This window comes from Macaca fascicularis, chromosome 3, assembly GCF_037993035.2.
Source record: "Macaca fascicularis isolate 582-1 chromosome 3, T2T-MFA8v1.1".
Classification (NCBI taxonomy): Eukaryota; Metazoa; Chordata; class Mammalia; order Primates; family Cercopithecidae; genus Macaca; species Macaca fascicularis.
This window is the reverse complement of record NC_088377.1, coordinates 39,263,883-39,284,815: the sequence shown is the minus strand read 5'-3', so window position 1 is coordinate 39,284,815 and position 20,933 is coordinate 39,263,883. Positions and strand designations below refer to the sequence as shown.

Sequence of the window (20,933 nt, the reverse complement as noted above, 5' to 3'; positions counted from 1 at the left end):
AAATTACAGTCAAAAGGGGGTTCTGTGGCGGGCAGGAGTGAGGGTCACAAGGTGCTCAGTGTGGGAGCTTTTTGAGCCAGGATGAGCCAGGAAAAGGAATTTCACAAGATAATATAATCACTTAAGGCAAGGACCCGTCATTTTCACTTCTTTTGTGGTAGAATGTCATCAGTTAAGGTGGGACAGGGCATTTGCACTTCTTTTGTGATTCTTCAGTTACTTCAGGCCATCTGGGCATATACCTGCAAGTCACAGGGGATGCGATGGCTTGGCTTGGGCTCAGAAGCATGACATTGCCCTCTTCCCGACCTTCCCTACCTTTTCCCTCCTGTGCGGTTCTCTCACAAAGTGAATGGCCTCAGCCACAGCTTCTCTGCAGCTGCATCAGACTGTGGCGACAGGAGTGGTGGCTCCTGCAGGGCCCGCTGTCCCCACGGAGCCCAGTCTTGCTTGCGGCGGGAACCTGGTCACCATTTTGCACCGAAAGTACGTAATTCTACAGAACGAGAGCCAACATGCTGGGAATGGAGGTGTCTTTATCACGGTGCTCTGCATATTTTAATCTTGGGTAGAAAGTATGGAAAAGTATGTGATGCCTGTGGTTTGATGTCAGAAGGACGTTGTGAACTTGATGTGGACTGAGGATGTTCAGGTGCAACAGGCACCCCGGCTTCATTAAATGAGACTTCCCCACCTCCCTGCCAGGCATGCACAGGTGTATGGCCACATCTTATGTGTCATCCTTATCTAGAGTGCGCCTTGTCATGCTTAAAGTTACATGATGATATTCTGCCTCATAGAGTAGGTCCCAAACCGCATTCAACACAGAAATATACTCTTGCTATTATACATAGAAAGGGCTTTCATATACCAAGCGGGAGAGCAGTCCTAAAATCTGGGCTGGAATCACAGAAGGAAGGTTTGGGAAGCAACAGATTCCCTAGTCCAAAGCTGGTTTTTGATGAACCTAGAAACAGGACCAAGAGAAGTGAATTTGCCTAAGGCCCTGACAGTGTCTCACGGTAGCATTTGAACCTAGCAGTTTCTTGACCTATTTCTTTAAATGATTAGTCATGCTTCCTCTGATTCCTATATAAACGTATTCCTCATTCATTCTTTTGTTTCAGTGAATTATTGCAGTGCTACCCCGTAACAGTACTGGAGTCAAAATGTGGCAGTGTTTATCCCTTTCCAAGGTTTTTAGTTGCACAGTTTGTCAAAGTTGTGCTAACAGTTTCTTGTTGGTTGCAAGGTGTCCTTTCAGAAGCCAATTGTGTGGTGTATTGACGTTGATTGTTGGAGGTAGTTTGGTTAGAACGTACTTCGAGTGGCTGGCGTGGGCCTGGGGAACAGTGACAACTGCCTGCTTCATGGGCAGAGATGAAGTAATTGCTTCCTGGGAAGTACCATCCTCCTGGCCACACTCTCCAGCCCATTTCGTTTGTGTTGGTTTCCTCGCATCTGCACGTTTCTGGCTTCATGTGAGTCTCATTTATTGTAGCATATGACTTCAGGCTGTGGGGAAGAATGGCCATTTTAGCACAGAGATGCACACAAAGGAACAACTGGCTAAATGTGAGAGAAGACATTCTTAGAGGGGGTTTCATTTTTTTTATTCTTTAACAAGCAGTCTGGGAAGCATTCTGGACATGTGGCCTGCGCTGTCACAGTTCCTCCCTGCAGGATCCCAGATGTTTGGAGATTTTAGTGATAACTGTTATCATTGAGAATGTCATTCTCACAGGCTCTAATAAGTCAGGATTTATTCAGTGTTAATTTGTTAAAGACAACTGTATTTCTAGCCAAATCCATGTGAGACGTTTCTCCTGGCAGTGTTGCTGGGGGTATTCCCGTGGCTTAGTCTTCGGGCAGCACACGCCTTTGAATACTGCTGAAGCTGTGAGTACCCAAAGCGCACTGGAGTACTTTTGCCATACGGGGTGTTAGTCACTGATACACGTCTCAGTCAGACCTGATGGATTCTTGACCCCTTCCTTTCTTAATTTTTTAATTTTTATTTTTTATTTTTGTTTTTTAAGAGCATAACCCCTTAGGTGGCCACCATGAATCTCTGGTGTTTTCAGTTGGCTGCAGCCTATTTGCCGTCTCTGGTTCAAACATATTCGAAGCCTGATGATGCTTCCCTCGGTTGTTCTTCTGCTGTGTGACCTCCGTGCCCGCAGGGTTCAAGAGTGTCAGAGCTGGGAGCCACCTTCACAACTACCAGGGTTTCCGGAACCTCCTTTATCTAGCCCTGGGGACGGAAGAGGTGTCATCAGAGTCGGAGGCTTACTAGGGTTACACGCCATTGATAACAAATGAGGAGGTTTTCTTTTATATAAGGGGAGCTTCTTATAATGTGCTTTAGTAGGGTAAAGAAGCTTTTGAGATTTGCTTTCTCTGGAAAGATAATTTGTGATCCTGCTGTTGCTTTCAACAAAAATATAATTTGCATACCAGTGCATGTTGTATTACTGAGCACTGGCTGACAAATGGTTCTTAACTCATCATTCACTCCGCCACTGTTTCTTGAATGGCATATGTGTGCCAGCTGTAGTAGGAACTTGCTAGGCTCTAGGACTAACCCTTATGAAATAGGGGTCCTGGGGGAAGCAAATGCATATAACTATAAACGTTTGAGGGGATATCAGAGGGGTGCCTATAGGTACAAAACTTTGTTCATTCATTGTCCCATCTAGGAGGTTTTGTGTCTTAGCAGCGTGTTCCATAGCAACCCATCCCTCTATCAAAATATTCATCATATTATTTTGAAATTCTCTGCTTAGGTATGTGTTTTTCTGACTATGTTTAGAACTGGTTAAGGACAGGCTATGGGGTATGTATTATATATATCTACACACACACATATATTTATATATATACACATTACCATTGTAAATATACTATATATTTATATATATACTCATATATATATTTCTCCCTCTCTATATATACATACACACCACACACATATATATACACACATATATATGAAATACACACACACACACACACACACACACACACACACACACACTTCTACTGCCAAGCACAGAAAGTCAATACTAGGCAAGAGTTCTTTTAGTGTTCATGAAAAAATAGATGTGTTAGTTGAGAGCGTCCTTAAGTTGCCAGGGGAAAGACAGGATGGATTCACAAAGGGAGATAGTGTGTTTTTTTTCCTTTGTTTAACTCTTGAATTCGAAATAATCCAGACTTATGGAAAAGTTGCAAAAATAGTACAGAGAATTCCCATATACTCTTCCCTCAGATTCCCCAAACATTTCACCCCATTTGTACTTTCTTTCTCTGTGGATATAATTTTTTTTTCTGAAATGTTTGAGAGTGGAAGGTAGCATGCAGGCAGGGTGAAAGGCGGAAGGAGAGAGGTGGGTTGGGAGGCTTTTTTTTTTTTTTGACCTTCTGAGATGGCGTTTCACTCTTGTCACCCAGGCTGGAGTGCAATGGCACGATCTTGGCTCACTGTAACCTCTGTCTTCTGAGTTCAAGTGATTCTCCTGCTTCAGCCTCTGGGATAGCTGGGATTACAGGCGCCCACCACCATGCTTGCCTAATTTTTTGTATTTTTAGTAGGGGCATTTCACCATTTTGGTCAGGCTGGTCTTGAGCTCCTGACCTCTGATGATCCACCTGCCTTGGCCTACCAAAGTGCTGGGATTACAGGCGTGAGCCACTGTGGCTGGCGATTGGGAGGCTTTTGCAGTAACCCAGAGCGCTATGATGAGGGCTGGACCTGGTTGGAAATGATGAGAAAGGTGAGAAGTGGTTAGGTCTGGCATATATTTTGAAAGGAGAGTTTAAATGGGTTGGATGACAAGAGAGAGAAAAAGAAGTTTTAAGGATGATGTCAAGGATTTTGGCCTGAGTAACTGGAAGACTAGAGATGCTGTTATTGGGATCGGGAAGACTATGGGAGGAGTGGGTTATAGCAGGGGGAATCAAAAGTGTGTTTTCGGCATGCTAAATTTGAGGTCCAAAAAGGGATATCAAGAAGTGTTGGCTGGGCGCGGTGCCTCACGCCTGTAATTCCAGCACTTTGGGAGGCTGAGGCGGGCAGATCACCTGAGGTCAAGAGTTCGAGACCAGCCTGATAATTATTAAAATCGATCATTGATGTTTACTAATTAATCATATTATTGCTCCTAATACTGCAGGGGGTGTATACCTACCTGTGATGTTGTTCCTAATATCCAGGGACAGAGAGCATGATTTTAGTTTTAATATCACAGTAGGTGTACACTCACCATGTGAAACTGATCCTAATATCCAGGGGGGTAGAATATGACATGACTCCCAACATAGCAATGAATGGACAGCCACCTGGTGATATTACTCCTAATATACACAGAAGAAGCGTATGATATTACTCCCAATATCCCAGGGAGGGTACAGCTCCTCTGTGATATGGTTCCTAGTATCTGGAGGGGGAGAGGATGATAATAATTCCAGTATCACAGGCTGTGTTCACCCGCCCTGTGATATTGTTATTAATATTCTGGAAGGGAGAGGATGATATGATTCCCCATAGAGCAGGAGGCGTACACCCAGCCTGGGATATTGTTCCTAATATCCATGGAGAGGAGAGGCTGATGTTACTCCCAATATGGCAGGGGGTGTACATCCACCCTGTGATATTCTTCTTAATATTCCAAGGCTGAGAGGTTGATACTACTCCCAGTATCGCAGACACCGTACACCCCCATGTGATATTCTTCCTGATATCTGGAAGGGGAGAAGATGGTATTAATCCCCATATCGCAGGAGGTGAACACCCACTTTGTGATATCTTTCCTAATATGCAGAGGGAGAGAGGATAATATTATTCCCAATATTGCAGAAGATGTACACGCCCCCCCATGATATTGTCCTTAATATTCCAAGGCACAGAAGACGATGTTACTCCCAATATCGCAGAAAGTGTACACCCCCCAGTGATGTTGTTCCCATGATCCAGGAGGGAAGAGGATGATATGACTTTCAACCCCTGCACCCTGCAATGCTCTCACCCTGCAACACCGACACCAGCTCAATCTGACATGGGACGAGAGGTGCTGGCTGGGGGTGTTCATTGCTTCTCTTTTCTCCCTTGCCAGACTCAGTAGAGGAAGCTGAGACCGAGCAGCCGCAGGAACAAGGTAGGTTTTGCCCGTGGCTCAGGCTTCCTCTGGTTATGAGCTGGGTCTTGGAGTAACACCGGGGGAGGGGACAGAGCTGAGTACAGTGGGCATTGGATGTGGCTGTCACCCCTCTGTGGTGTGGGCCGGGGACTTGAGGGACATCGCCTGAGGTGGGCCTGAACCTCCCGTCTACTCTGGCACTGGAGGCCGTGGGGTCCCACACTTCTTCCAATGAACATGCTGACCCCTGCCTGGTCACCGACCGAGGTGGGACATCCTTTCCACTGCTGGAGACCACATGTAGCTGTGGGTTCCTTCTTCATGACCTGGAGAAGCTGCAGTTCACCCTGTGCTCCGCCTCAGAGATGGGAGGCCACACTGCCCTCAGCGGGTAGCAGAATGCAGAGCTTTAGGTTGCAGGGGCCTCAACTGAGGTCCCTGAAGGGTCTGCTCCTTCCTGAGGGGAGCCAGTGGGGAAGGGAAGGCTGTTGTAGGTTTGCCTCAGGGAGGGGGTGGTTCCACCCTCTGCCAAAGTCACTGGAGCAAAGGCACGTGGCTCTCCAGCTGCCCCGGAGGCCAGGGTAGTGGCTGGGAGGGGCTGTGTGCCTCTGCCGGATTGGGGAGATTTCTTAGCTAATCTAGTGTAGTCAAGTCAGACATTTGCCTCTAAATCATATTTATTTTTTTAATTCCAAGGCTTTACAGATGAATAAGGAGGCAGTTTGTACTGAAAATATTTTTTACATGTGAGCTTGAAACAGAGAGTCTGTTTAAATCTAGTTTTTTCCTTCCCAGTAATGCCTCCTTTCATCCCAGGTTTTCCAACAGGAAATGCGCTTGTTTGCTCACCTCTAGGAGGGGGCTTTGGCTAGGAATCCACCAAAGCCAGCAGGCACCAGTGGGCTGCTGGAGCACGCTGGCCTTTGTTAACCCTTTAGGAACTGTGGGCTTCAGGTTTTCAGACCATTGAAGGTGAAGGTGGCCACAGGGGCCTGGAAGCTTTCCCATCCTTCCTGCAGCGATGGTCCGTTTCCCTGCACGGAGATGGGTACATGGGTACAACAGCCCTGTCCTGTGCCGTCAGTGGCTTTACCAATTTTGCATAGCAGCTTTTGAGCTGATCAATAGCTCTGATTGGCTGTTGAGGATTTCATGGATTCCTGTACCCCACCGGGGGGCCCAATATGCTGACAAAAGTTACATTTGTAGTTGTAGTGCTGCATATACATGGGTCCAGTTAGAAGGCTTTGATTCTTTCTAAAGGGAAAGGCATCTCTGAGGGATCACTGAGCTGACATAGTCTCCTAAAACCATGCTGTGAGGTGGGCGACAAAGCAGGACAGGAGGGTGATTTTGTAGGAGAGTCGGGCCACGGGCCTGCGTGTTCTCTCTGTCCCCATAGTGCCGGAGTTCCTATGTGCTCCAGGCCCGGGTTTGCATTGCACATAATTCTCAAGGGCTCATGGCAAGCTGTGCCAGGGACACAGAGAGGGGGGATGTGGGGACCTTGTCCCCAGTGGACCAAGGACTCAATGCTGAACTCTAATCTGTCTAGGTGTTTTTGTGACTTGCAGAAATACCTCCACCTTGCCTGGGCCTGGAGCCACAGGCGACCCTGCCGAAGGTGAAGAATGTTCTAGAACAATGCAAGACCTGCCCAGGCTGCCCCCAGGAGCCAGCATCCTGGGGTCTCTGTGCGGCATCCAGCAACATGAGCTTGCAGGACCCCGAGGAGCCTTCCTTCTTCTTGGAAGCTGAGGACGACTGGGAGGACCCAGAGGCCCTGACCTCACTGCTGTGTTCCTGAACGCCCCCGGGTACAAGGCCAGCTTCTGTGGCCTGTACGGTGTGGCATGGCCATGGCTGAGCGGCATGTTCTGCAGCTTTAGCGACGAGGAGGAGCTGACTGGGCGCCTGGCACAGGCCCGAGGGGTGGCCAAGAAAGCTGGCCTCTTCATGGCCCTGGCCAGACTCTGCTTCCTCCTGGGGCGGCTGTGCAGCAGGAGGCTCAAGCTGTCCCGGGCCCGGGTGTACTTGGAGGAAGCACTGGGGTCCCTGGAGGGCAGCTTTGGGGACCTGTTCCTGGTGGTGGCTGTGTACGCCAACCTGGCCAGCATTTACCGGAAGCAGAACGGAGAAGTGTACACAGGTGGTTCCCAAAGCCATGGCCCTGCTCCTGGGGACGCTGGGTCACATCTGCAGCACCGAGGTGGAGGGAGAGCTCCTGCAGCTGGCCCTGCAGCAGATGGTGGGTGGCCAGAGCCTGCAGGCCGCGGCCCGGGCCTGCTTCCTGCTGGCCAGGCACCATGTGCACCTCAAGCAGCTCGAGGAGGCCCTGCCCTTCCTAGAGCTGCTGCTGCTTTTGCACAGGGACTCGGGAGCCCCAGAGGCTGCGTGGCTCTCAGACTGCTCCCTACTGCTGGCTGACATCTACTCCTGGCTCCTACTCCTGGCCGCAAGTGCCTGCCCCACCTCGTGCTGAGCCTGTGTCATGGTGGCCTCATTGAGGACACAGGACTCGCTGGCCGGCTCACTAAGAAGCGTGAACCTGCTGCTCCAGAACGCCCTCCAGCCCCACAGCCGCCCCACCCAGACTTCCCACTACCTCAGGCGAGCGCTGGCCTCCCTAACCCCGGGCACAGGCCACGTGCTGCGCGGCCTTCTCCACGCCAGCCTGGCCCAACTGTACAGCCACCGTGGCTATCACGGCCCAGCCATCACCTTCATGACACAGGCGGTGGAAGCCAGTGCTGTTGCCGGAGTCTGTGCCATCGTGGACCCCCTGGTGGCCCTGGCCTGGCTGCACGTGCTTCATGGACAGAGCCCGGTGGCCCTGAACATCCTGCAGTCTATCCAGGATGCAGTGGTGGCCAGCGAGGACCAGGAGGGTGTGATTGCCAACATGGTGGCCGTGGCTCTGAAGAGGACAGGCCTGACGAGGCAGGCAGCCGAGGGCTACTACTGCGCCCTACGGGCGGCTTGGTACCTGGGCCAGCGGAGGAACCAGGCAGTGGTGCTGGCCAACTTCGGGACCCTGTGCCTGCTCTGGGGTGCCAGAAGGCTGGCCCAGCACTACCTCCTGGAGGCCGTGCGGCTGTTCCGAGGCTGCCCTGCAGGGAGTGTGGCCAGGACTTCACCCACGTGCTCCTGTAGCTGGGCCACCTCTGCACCCACCAGGGCCCAGCCCAGCAGGACAAGGGCTACTATGAGTGGGCCCTTCTGGTCGCCGTGGAGATGGGCCATGTGGAGAGTGAGTGCCCCAGTTCCCCCTGTGCGCCTTCCGGGGCCACTCAGGTCAGGGCACACCTGGGGTTTGTGATTCGGAAACAAGTGGTGGTTTTTCCACCATCAAAAGTGCTGAGTCATGGCCAGCAGCAGATGTTGGCAAGCGCCCTGGAGACAGGCGGTTCCCATGCAGGGCCAGGTCCTCTGTGCCCTACTGAGGCAGCCAGCTCTTCCTGGTTTGCCCAGGGACCATCCTGCCTTGAGCATGGAAAGTCCTGCTTGCTGGGAATCCCTAGACATAACCCTGGGATCAAGGCAGGCTCTGCTGTGCTGGGACTTGGGGCCCCTCCATGAGCCAGGCCCTGACACCGGTTCTTGTGCCCGTGTGATCTGCTTGGTATGTTGGCAGCCTGCGCACCTGTCATCCCACTTCACAGGGGACAGGGGGTGGGTGATTGCCCAAAGCCGCAGAGCAGTTCATGCAGAGTGTGTCAGGCCCCACCCACAAATGGGGCTTGTGGAGTCCTCGGGTGGCAGGGACTGAGTGTGGGAATGGGAGCTTCAGGCCAGAGAAGCCACAAAAGTGTGAGTGGCGTGATGGCGGGGCACCAGTTGGCCCCGGGTTAGGGAAGCCTCTTTAGTGTGGGACCAGAGGGTTGAGAGGATTTAGTCAAGTAATAGGTGGTGGGGGAGGGGCTGGTGGTGTAGCCTGTGTGAAGCACCAGGGATGTGCGAGTGGGGGTGAGTGAGCGGGAGTGTGAGCAGGGATGAGTGAGTTGGGGTGAGTGAGCGGAGGTGAGATGGGGGTGAGTGAGCGGGAGTGTGAGCGGGGATGAGTGGGTTGTGAGCAGCGGTGCGTGAGTGGGGGTGAGTGAGTGGGAGTGTGAGCGGGGATGAGTGGGGTGTGAGTGGGGGTGAGTGAGCGGGAGTGTGAGCGGGGATGAGTGGGGTGTGAGTGGGGGTGAGTGAATGGGGTGTGAGTGAACAGGAGTGTGAGCGGGGATGAGTGGGGTGTGAGCGGGGATGAGTGAGTGGGGTGAGTGAGCGGGAGTGTGAGCAGGGATGAGTGGGGTATGAGCGGGGGTGAGTGAGCAGGGCTTATGCAGGGAGGTGCAGAGTTGGGAGCGGGTGGGTTGGGTGCTGGATGGTGAGAAGCTCTTCTGGAGAGCTAAGCAGGGCCTGGGGCCTCAGGCTGTGGCTTGGCCTTTTCCCCAAGAGCACTGGGGAGCCATGGGGTGCTATCGAACAGTCACTGCAGACTGAGCAGTGAACGGACAGTAGGTGGGCAGGGCTGTCTGAAATCTAGGCCGCAGAGGATAGATGAGGAAGTTGAGTCCAGGAAAATGGCTGAGTCGAGGGATACTGTTGAGTCCCCTCTGTCTTGCAGCGCTTTGTCATGGCATCGTGAGACCACTCAGAGGTGCCTCCTGTGGCCTGGGCCAGAGCCCCAGGGGCTGTGACCAAACCTGCCCATTTCCCAGCACAGGCCTGGCACCCACTCCTGGCCCCAGGAGGGATGAGATTTTGGAAAGGACCATGTGAAGGGGCCCTGGTCCCATATATCTGCCCAAGGAGGGGTGGGGGGTTCTGACCCAGGCTTCTTCCCCAGGGGCATTCTCTGACTGGAAGGAGACCCTCCAGGAACCCAGCGCCCCAGCCCCCACTGCAGCCTCCGGTGGCTCCTGGCACAACAGCCTGTGGCACCTCCTCCTACGAGGCCCTCCCCGGCGTGCTGGGGGATTCAGACTTGGAAATGCAGGCCAGGGAACGGGGATCATGCTTCCCTGTCTCCCCACCCTGAGCTGAACAGTCGAGGAGACCGAGGGTGCCGCTGATACCCCACATGCTTCCTTGGGGTCATTTTTGAGTCACTTTCGGTAGTTTGTGTCCTTCTAGGAGTGTGGCTGTTGTGTCTGGATGGTCTGATTTCTTGGTGTACAATTGTTCGTAGTGTTTTCATGGAATCCTTTTATTTCTGTCAGGTCGGCAATAATGTTTCCTCTTTCATTTCTGATTTTAGAAACTTGGGTTTTTATTTATTTATTTTTATTAGGGATGGGGTCTCATCATGTTCCCCCAGGCTGGTCTTGAATGCTGGCCTCAGCGATCCTTCCACTTCCGCCTCACAAAGCGCTGGGATGACAGGCGTGAGCCATGGTGCTCAGTCTCTGATTTTAGTCATTTGTGTCCCGTCTTTCTTTTCTTGGTCAGTCTGGAGAAATATTCGTCAATTTTGTTAGTATCTTCAAAAAACCCACCTTCGGTTCTGTTGATTATCTCTTTTGTTTTTCCATTCTCTGTATTTTTACTTCCCATTTCCACTCTCACATTTATTATTTTCTTCCTTTTATTCACTTTGGGTTTAGTTCTTTTTCTAGTTTCTCAAGGTGGAAGGTTAAGTTATTGACTTGAGATTTTTCTTCTTTCTTTGAATGTAGACATTTACAGTTATAAATTTCCCTTTCAGTGCTGCCTTAGCTGCATCTTGGAATTTTTGATACGCTGCGCTATTTTTTTTTTGTTTTAAAGACAGAGTTGTGCTCTATTGCCCAGGCTGGGGTGCAGTGGTGCAATCTTGGCTCGCTGCACCTTCTACCCAGGTTCAAGCCATTCTCATGCCTCAGCCTCCCGAGTAGCTGGAATTACAGATGTGCACCACACCACCTGGCTAATTTTTTTTTTTTTTTTTTTTTAATAGAGCGAGACGGGATTTCACCATGTTTCCCAGGCTGATCTCAAACTCCTGGACTCAAGAGATCCTCCCGCCTCGACCTCCCACAGTGCTGGGATGAGAGGCGTGAGCCACTGCGCTGGCCCGGGCTGTGCATTTGTTTGCATTCTTCTCAAATTAGTTTTCGGTTTCCCTGATGGTCTCTTTGACTCACTGGTTGTTTAGCAGTGTGTAATTTCCACGTATTTTTGAATCTCCCACATTTCCTTCACTGTTGATTTCCAGTTTCGTGCCAGTACAGCTGAAGAACACCTCTGCTTTGGTCTCAGTCCTTCTCCATTCACTGAGGCTCATTTTGTGGCCTGGCACATGGTCTGTCATGGGGAATGTCCCATGGGTGCTCGAGAGGACGGTGTATTCAGCTGTTGTTGGGTGGCGTGTGTGACAGATGTCCATTCGGCGTACCTGGTTTCCGGTGTTAATCTGCGGAATGTTTCTGACACTAGAAAATCAGAAGCTTTTGACCGTTCCCAGTGCCCTGGCTTTGGGAGAGGCCAGTGAACCTGTGGGTTTGGAGCCTGGTGCCATGAGAGAAGCATGTGTGGGAACGCCAGGGGCCGGCTTTGAACCCCATTCCCCCAACATGATGCCGTGTGTGGCAGACATGACGCTTGGCTTTGCTCTCTCAGGGTTCCATCTGCGACAGGGGCTACTTGTGCCCCTGGCCTCATCAGCTCAGGCTGAAGGCGGCCCTGCTCCTGGCCAGAGGGGCTTTGTGAAGCAGAAATAGATGGCCTGGTGCAGGGGCCGAGCCTGGCCAGGACCTCGGCCCTGGGAGTTGTAAAGAAGGCCGGCCTGTACCATGAGCATCTGCATCAAGCTGTGCCCATGTCACGGTGTGCTCGGTGTCTGCCCTGGCAGACATGGCCGGCCTGCACTCAGGCTCCCCGCCTATGGGGCCCAGGCTCACAGAGGTATGAAAGAGGCAAGCACGGCACCGGGGTCTCCGACCCCAGCCAGCCTCGCTTCGATGCTGGGAGACTAACGTCTTCCATTTTGTCCTCTGCCCAGGCCAGCTGCAGGCCGTCTAGCGGCTGTGCTACTTCTACAGCGCCGTCATGCCCAGCGAGGCCCAGTGTGTCATCTACCATGAGCTCCAGCTCTCCCTGGCCCGCAAGGTGGCCGACAAGGTACTGGAGGGGCACATCCTGAAGACCATCAGTCAGCTCTACCTGTCCCTGGGCATGGAGCAGTAAGGGCTGGCTTTGCAGTGGTGGAGGTGGGGGCAGGCAGGGCAGGGAAAGGGGCACAGGGAAGCTGGCCCAGGGCGCCAGCAGCCCCTCTCCTTTTGATCATTTGGTTCTTTGGCATCAGATGCTTTGAGCTGGTGGGCCTGGGGTCGTTCCAGGGCTGCTGCTGGCCCGTGAGTCCCAGCTTGAGCCTCCCTTGTTAGGTCAAAGGTCATCTCAACCCCAGCAGAGGCAGTACGTGCACTCTGGGCTGTTCTTCCTACTGTGGTGGCTTTTGTCGTCTGACCTCTGCCTGCCCCGAATCTTCCCTCCTGGCCTTCATCTGTCCCCTTAAATGTGACCACAGCAGCCACCTGTGGCTTCTCTCCCACAGAAGACAGAGCCAGTTGTGTCACCTGCTTCCCTGGGGCACGGTTTCCAAGGTCTCACGTCCCATAAGTGGCCTACTCGGCTTCCCCCAAGCATCCTGACCTGGTGGGGTAACCATGGCCCTGGCCACCCCACCCATAGGGCCCAGTGACATTGCTGCAGTCACACCCCCTCGAGTGTTGGACTTACTGAGAGAGCAGGGAAGGAGCCAGATTCCATGGCGACCCAGGAGACTGGCTCCAGTCTTGGCCTCAGGTTCACAGAAGGAAATGGGCCAGTGTGCTAGAGCCATGCTTCTCAAAGTGTAGTCCCTCGACCAGTAGAGCAGCATCCATGTCACCTAGGAGTTTGTGGCAAGTGGGAGTTCTAGGGCCTGCCCCAGGCCTGTGGAACCAGAAGCTCTGGGGGCAGGGCCAGCAGTCTGTACAGACCGGCCTCCGGGTGACTGTGATGCCTGCACACCTTGGGAACCATCGGCCCAGATAGCCTCTGAACACTAACGGCTCCTGGTGCATCTGGAGAAGACACAGGCCATGTCTGGGAGGCAGGGGAGATGGACTAGCACACTCCTCCTGCCACAGGGCAGCATGATGCTCGATTCCCTCAGAAGGATGTCCTTCATCTTTTCCATGCCGTGTGTGTTCACCCTGGCCCTCCCAGCAGCCTGGGAAGGGCAGAACACTGCACACACGAGAGGGCCGTTCCCAGTCCCCACATTCCAGGTTCATCTGTCACCACACCCACGGGTGGAGGCAGACTGGTTCCAGGAGGATGAGAGCCCTTGTTCTGACACCTGTGTCTGATTCCAGGGCCTACAAATCTGCTCTGGACTACACCAAACGAAGTCTGGGGATTTTCATTGACCTCCAGAGGAAAGAGAAGGAGGCGTATGCCTGGCTGCAAGCAGGGAAGATCTATTACATCTTGCGGCAGAGCGAGCTGGTGACCTGTACATCCAGGTGAGTGGCAAGGGATGCAGGAGGACCCCTGTGCTGTTCACTCTCTGTCCATCCACCCATCCATTCATCCTTCCATCATTTATTTACCTGTTCATCCTTCCATCCATCCATCCATTCTTCTGTCCATCCATCCATCATCCATCCATCCACCATTCATCCATCCTTTTATCATCCATTTATTCACCCGTCTATCCATCCATTCACCTGTCCATCCACCCATCCAATCATCCTTCCATCATCTATCTGTTTACCTGCTCATCCTTCTATCCATCAATCCATCATCCATCCATCCATCCATTCTTCCATCATCTTCCCATACACCTGTGGGTCCTTCCATCCATCCATCCATCATCCATCCATCCATCCATCCTTCCATCCTTCCATCATCCATCCATTCATCTGTTCGTCTTTCCACGAATCCATCCATCCATCCATCATCCATCCCTCCGTCCATCCATCTATCATCCATCCATCCTTTTATCATCCATTCATTCACCTGTCCATCCATCCATCCATTCACCTGTTCGTCCATCCATTCACCTGTTCGTCCATCTATCCATCCTTCCATCTATCTTTCCATCATCCATCCAACTGTTCATCCTTCTATCCATCTATCCATCCATCATTCTTCTGTTCACCTCTTCGTCCATCCATTCACCTCTTCGTCCGTCCATCCATCCTTCCATCCATCCATCCATCCATTCTTCTGTCCATCCATCCTTCCATCCATCCTTCCATCCATCTTTCCATTATCCATCCAACCATCTTCCATCCATCCATGATCCATCCATTCACCTGTCCATCCATCCATCCATTCATTCATCATCCATCCTTTTATCATCCATCCATCCATTCACCTGTTCATCCATCCCTCCATCCATTCTTCCATCCTTCCATCATCCATTCACCTGTTCATTCTTCCATCCATCCATCATCCATCCATCCTTCCATCATTCATCCACTCGTCTGCTCATCCTTCCATCCATCCATCCATCCTTCTATCATCCATCCATTCATCTGTTAATCGTTCCATTCATCTGTTCATCCTTCCATTCATCCATCCATCATCCATCCATCCATCCATTCGTCCATCCATCATTCATTCATTCAGCCACCATCCATCCACCTGTTCATCCATTCATCCATCCATCCTTCCATCATCCGTCCATTCACCTGTTCATCCTTCCATCCATCCATCCTTCATCCATCCATCCATTTATCCATTCATCCATATATCCATCAATCCATCTATCATCCATCTATCCTTCCATCATCCATCTACTCACCTCCTGTTCATCCTTCCATCCATCCATTTATCCATTCATTCATCCATCCATCCTTCCATCCTTCCATCATCCATCCATCTTTCCATCATCCATCCTTCCATCATCCATCCATTCATCCATTCATCCTTCCATCCATCCATCATCCATCCAGCCATCATCCATCCATCTGTCCATTCATCCATCCATCCTTTTATCATCCATCCTTCATCCATTTATCATCCATCCATTCACCCGTCTATCCATCCATTCACCTGTTCATCCATCCATCCGTCCATTCATCCTTCCATCAACCATCCATTCACCTGTTCATCCTTCCATCCTTCCATCCATCCACCTGTTCATCCTTCCATCCATCCACCATTCATCCATCCACCATTCATCCATCCATCATTCATCCATCCATCCATTTATCCATCCATTTATCCATTCGTCCATATATCCATCCATCATCCATCCATCCTTCCATCAACCATCTACTCACCTCCTGTTCATCCTTCCATCCATCCATCATTCATCCATCTATCCATTTATCCATTCATCCATCCATCCTTCCATCATCCATCCATTCATCTGTTCATCCATCCATCCATCATCCATCCATCCATCCATCATCCATCCATCCATCATCCATCCATCTGTCCATTCATCCATCAGTCCATTCATCCATCCATCATTCATCCATTCTTTTATCCATCCATTCACCCGTCTATCCATCCATTCACCTGTTGTTCCATCCATGTGTCCATTCATCCTTCCATCATCCATCCATTCACCTGTTCATCCTTCCATCCATCCATCATCCATCCACATATCTGCTTATCCATCCATCCATCCATCCATCATCTATCCATGCTTCCATCATCCATCCATGCTTCCATCATCCATCCATCCACCTGTTCATCCTTCCATCCTTCCATCATCCATCCTTTCTCCCATCCATCCATTCACCGTTCGTCCATCCATCCACCGTTCGTCCATCCATCCATCATTCATCCATCCACCCACCAATCTACCTATTAATCCATCCCTCCATTCATCTATCTGTCCATTTGTTTATCCACACATTCGTCTATCCACCATCTATCCATCCACATGTACATACATCATCTACCCTCCACCCATCCATACATTATCTACCCACCCATACATACATACAGACATACACACAAAATTCCACCCACCCACCCACCCATCCATCCATCCACCCACCCATCCACCCATCCATCCATCCATCCATCCAAGCATTCATCTATCCGCACACCCATCCATCCATCCATGTGTCTACATCTCCTCATCCATTCATCCATCCATCCACTCATTCCTAAACCACTGCTGAGCACCTGTTGTGTGCCTTTTCCCTCCCTCCAACTGGTTCCCTCACATCCTCCCCCAGTGGCCAGCATCTTCTCCCTGAGGGCAGAGGCGTGGCCCCTCACAGTGCACAGCACCTGCTGGTATACAGCACATGCTCAAATAATGTGACCACTCAGTTAACACACAGAAGAGCTTGCTCCAAGTGACACGTGGCACATCTCCTTACAAAATGAATCTATCATAGTGGCTGTTTTCAGAGGCTTTTCCAAACACAGTGTGATCTGGAACAAATTGTGAAGCCCACGAGCCTGGTGAAGCTTTCATTATTGAGCACCTGCTGTATATCTCCTTGAGCTGAGGAGAGGGATCAAGAGCTCATGGCCAAGAGAGGACCAGGCCCACCCACAAACACTGCTGATGTGGCAGGGATGTGGCAACGCAGAAAGGTGCCAGGGGCTGGGCTCCCAGCAATCTGGGGGCCACGGAGACTGTTTTGAGTGCAGGGGGAGTGGGCTAGGGCTAGCCTTGTTGGTAGGATTCACAGGTATCGGGCTCCTGGGCTGCAGCTGCTCAGTCACCTCCTGGCACTCAGGTGCATCAGTTCATTGTCCTCATGCCAGTGGTGGGGGCAGCCCTCATGCACAGGGTTTGAAAAATGCTCAGGTGTACCTGTAGTGTGTGAGAGGAAGGAGGCTGGCAAAGGTGCGCGTAGCCACCTCGCTAGGTGTGGGTCTTGAGGGAACTTCTGTCTCCTTTCAGGTGGCACAGAATGTGGACCTGTACACAGGCGACCCCAACCTGGGGCTGGAGCTGTTTGAGGCAGCTGGAGACATCTTCAATGGGGCCTGGGAGCGGGAGGAAGGCATGTCCTTCTACCGGGTGAGCTGGCCTGTGGGCTGATGTGGGTGGGCCTCAGTGGGGCACCTGGAGGCTGAGGTACAGGTGTGGCACGGTAGAGGTCTCCCACCTGGAGGCAGGGCCACCCATGCACATGATGAGTTTCCAAGTGGTCTCACCGGAATGATATTGACCGTGCCCCTGCCCGGGACAAACGCTCGGGCTCTGGACGTGACAATGGCTGTACCTTTGTACCTGATGACCTCAAGCAACCATGAGTGGGAAGTCCTGTCCCCATCTTCCAGATGAGGAAACTGAGGCTCAGAGAGGCACAGGGACATGTCAAAGGACACACAGCATCAGTGGGAGGCCCAGGTCTGCATGTACCCCGAAGTGGGATGGCTTCTCCCTTCCTCTGAGCTCACAGTGTGGCTCAGCCCTGGGCACAGATAAATGTGGTGTTTTTAGAGCAGAGAGGAGTGCTGGCTCCCCCCAGTCAGACCCCCGGTGCCCAGGTGGGAGAGGCTGGTCTGAGGCTGTCGAGTGTAGCTGGATGGGCCTCAGGTGACTCTTCAGCCCCCAACTTGGGTGTCTGAACTGTGTGTTATCCCAGAGCACAGAGCTGTGTCGAGGTGCAGGGGTAGCTGGGGCGTGGGAAGCTCCAAGTACATGTTTGAGCTCTGAGGAGGGCTGTGGGCAAGGTGGGTGCTGCGGGAAACCTGACCCCACCTGCCTGTGTGGTAGGACCAGGCCCTGCCCCTGGCAGTGACTACGGGCAACCGCGAGGCGGAGCTGCAGCTACAGCTGTGCAACAAGCTGGTGGCACTCCTGGCCACGCTGGAGAAGCCCCAGGAGGTCTTGGAGTTTGCCTACATGGCCCTAGCACTCAGCATCACTCTGGGTAAGTCCCCTGAGCCCCCACCCTGCCAGGACCCACATTTTGCCAGAACCCAGCCTCCAGGTCTGCAGGCCAGGAGCTGAAACAGCTGCTGGATTTCCCTGGTCTCCTGTCCAGGCAGGCAGATCTGCCCAACTGGCTTCCCCGTCTGGCTGTGGGGCACAGCCCGAGGTCTCTCACGCAGTACAGAGCTCCCTGCCTGACTGAGCTCTGCTTCCTCTGCCTGTTCCTGCTGCTGACCACAAGGGCCGCCCAGTGTGCCCTCTGCCTTCCAGACATGCCAGGCATCTCGTTGGTTCCTGTATGTGTCAGGCTGAGTGGCACATTCCCTTTCTCTTGTGCCCTTCCCACCCTTATCAACCACATGGCTCTCTGGCTGATAAAATCCCAGTTCCCCTTCCAGCAGTCTGCCCCTTAAGGCCAGGTATCCCCTGGTGCTGTGCCAGGGTCGTCTGTCCCCCTCCAGAGACAGGGAACCCTAGGCAGGCCACATGCCCCAGCGCCTTGTGCCCCGTGGCCCAGTACACAGTAGGTGTGCAGCTGACTCCCCAAGGTAGGGGTTCTGATCGTGACACACCCAGGAGGAGTCAGATGTCACGTCGTTGGGTTGCCTGGAGCCGGGGTCCCGGGAGCACCTGGACTGCATGGCTTTTGGGCTCCCCTGGTTAAAACCAGTGAGCAGAAGGGCGCGGTGGCTCACGCCTGTAATCCCAGCTCTCAGGGAGGCAGAGGCGGGAGGATAGCTTGAGCCCAGGAGTTCGAGACCTGCCTGGGTAATATAGCGAGACCCCGTTCTCCACAAAAAGGAAAAAAAAAAAAAAAAGACATAAAACCAGTGAGCAAAGGCAGGTGGCTATGTGTAGGCACAGAGCTGGGCCATCCAAGTCCGACTTTGCCAAAGCCTCACAGTAGACAGGGGCAGGCCTTATTAGTTCTGCTTTGCAGATGGGAAAGTGAGTCTGGGAACCTGGAAGGGAATGGCCAGAGCTGCCCAGGTGACCACAGGTGCCTGGAGGCAAGCCAGATGTGCTGCCCGGGGTCTGCATACCTGCTCCTGAGGGGCCTGTGCCCTCCCTGCCCCAGGGAGCCGCGTCCTCACACCTGCCCCTTTGGCCTGCACCCCAGGGGACCGGCTGAACGAACGCGTGGACTACCACCGGCTGGCAGCCCTGCACCACCGGTTGGGCCATGGCAAGCTGGCGGAGCACTTCTACCTCAAGGCCCTGTAGCTCTGCAACTTGCCCCTGGAGTTTGACGAGGAGACCCTCTACTACGTGAAGGTGTACCTGGTGCTCGGTGACATCATCTTCTACGACCTGAAGGTGGGTAGGAGGGGCAGGGCTTGGGGTGTTCCCGGCCCCCTTGGAGTGAGATCTCCACCCAGACCCCAGAGGCCTGGGTTCCAGCCTTCCTTAGGAATGGCCCAGTGGCCTCCTGAAGCTCTGTACCCAGCTGGAGGAGCCGGCAAGCTTAGCAGATACAACCCAGCTCCCAAGATGGCCAGGCCCCACCCTCAGGAACTCAGTCTCAGCCAGGGAGGCTGACACATGAGTGTGCAATGGTGGCCTCCGAGTAAAGAAGGGGGATTGTAGTCAGGGGGGCCCTCCTGGAGGAGGTGACACCAAAGCTGAGTCTTGACAGTCAAGTGTCAAGTTGCATTTAACAAAGAAAACAGGGTTGGGAGAAGGACATTTCGGAGGACGGCATCATCCTCACATTGAATCCACGTTGCAAGATCAAATCCTGGCACCTCCTCTAGGAAGCCTGCCCAGGGTGCCAGCCTGCACTGAGCAACTCCTTCCTGGAGTCCCGAGACACCTTGAATCTTCACACCACCCAGGAAGGGTGGGGTGGGACCCCAGTGTCTTACCATTGGGTTCACAGACAGGGAAACCCCAGCTCAGGGCAGGTGCAGTGGGGCGGGGCCCCAGCCAGCCAGGCTGAGGCCTTGCTGGGTCGGGTCTGTCTCGAGGGAAGGTGCTGTGCTCCCTCTGCCCCCAGCCCTGCAGGGGTGGAGAGCTGGGACTGGCAGACTCAGACCTGGGGTGTCTCCACCCCTCTGCCCAGCAGGCACCGCTCCCCCTCAGCATCGCACCGGCGCCGCGTCAGTGCTCCTTATGGGCTGAGGGGCCAGGGCGCTCCAGTCCAGGGGCCGAGATCTTGGCGGCCTTAGAACAACATGGGGAGCTGCGGGAGCCCTAAGACCCCGCCCCGTTTCCCCCACCGCAGGCCTGGGGCTGCCCGGGAGGCCTCTGCCCAGTGCTGGCGACACCTGGTGGTCAGAAGTGGTCCCTGTGGTCTCCCAAGTCCCAGCCAGACAGGGAGGTGCCAGGTGTCAGGCCCAGAGGGACGCTGCTCACCGCTCAGGGGCTCGCCTGGGACCCAGGGGGACTGGCCTCCCAGAAGAGGCCTTTATCTCTCTTGGTCAAGCCTGCCGCCCATTCCGCCTGTCCAGGAGAAAGGAAAGGGCCAAGTAGTACCTGAGAGGCCAAAGTCCACGGTTGGGGTTGAGGGGCAGAGGCCTCCTTCACCTACTTCCCATGCACAGTCCTCCTTCCCATGTACAACCTTCCTTCACCTCCTTCCCGTGCACAACCTTCCTTCACCTCCTTCCCGTGCACAACCTTCCTTCACCTCCTTCCCGTGCACAACCTTCCTTCACCTCCTTCCCGTGCACAGTCCTCCTTCACCTCCTTCCCATGCACAGCCCTCTGGGCCTCATCGTGACTATGCTGTCAGCGGGGGCCAGCTTCCCACAGGGAGGCCGCCTTGGAATTCCCCAAGGGCGGCTGTCTTTCCAAGGCTACACCCTCCTCCTTGTATAGGAGGCTCTGGACCCAGGGCCCAGAGGAGTGGGAGAAAAAGCCGGGCTGGATGGAGCCTGGAAGGCTGGCAGAGAAGCAGGGGTAAATGGGCATCTTTGCCGATTGCCTCTAAAATGGGGTCCCCTTTAGTCTACACATGAGAGTGAGCCCTGGAATAGGGT

General features: G+C 53.2%; 1 pseudogene; it reads left to right on the top strand.

The window, feature by feature from the left end:
* The window catches only part of LOC135969936 (SH3 domain and tetratricopeptide repeat-containing protein 1-like), a 56,747-nt pseudogene extending 36,598 nt beyond the window's left edge, over positions 1-20,149 (top strand).
* The last annotated feature ends 784 nt before the right edge of the window (positions 20,150-20,933 follow it).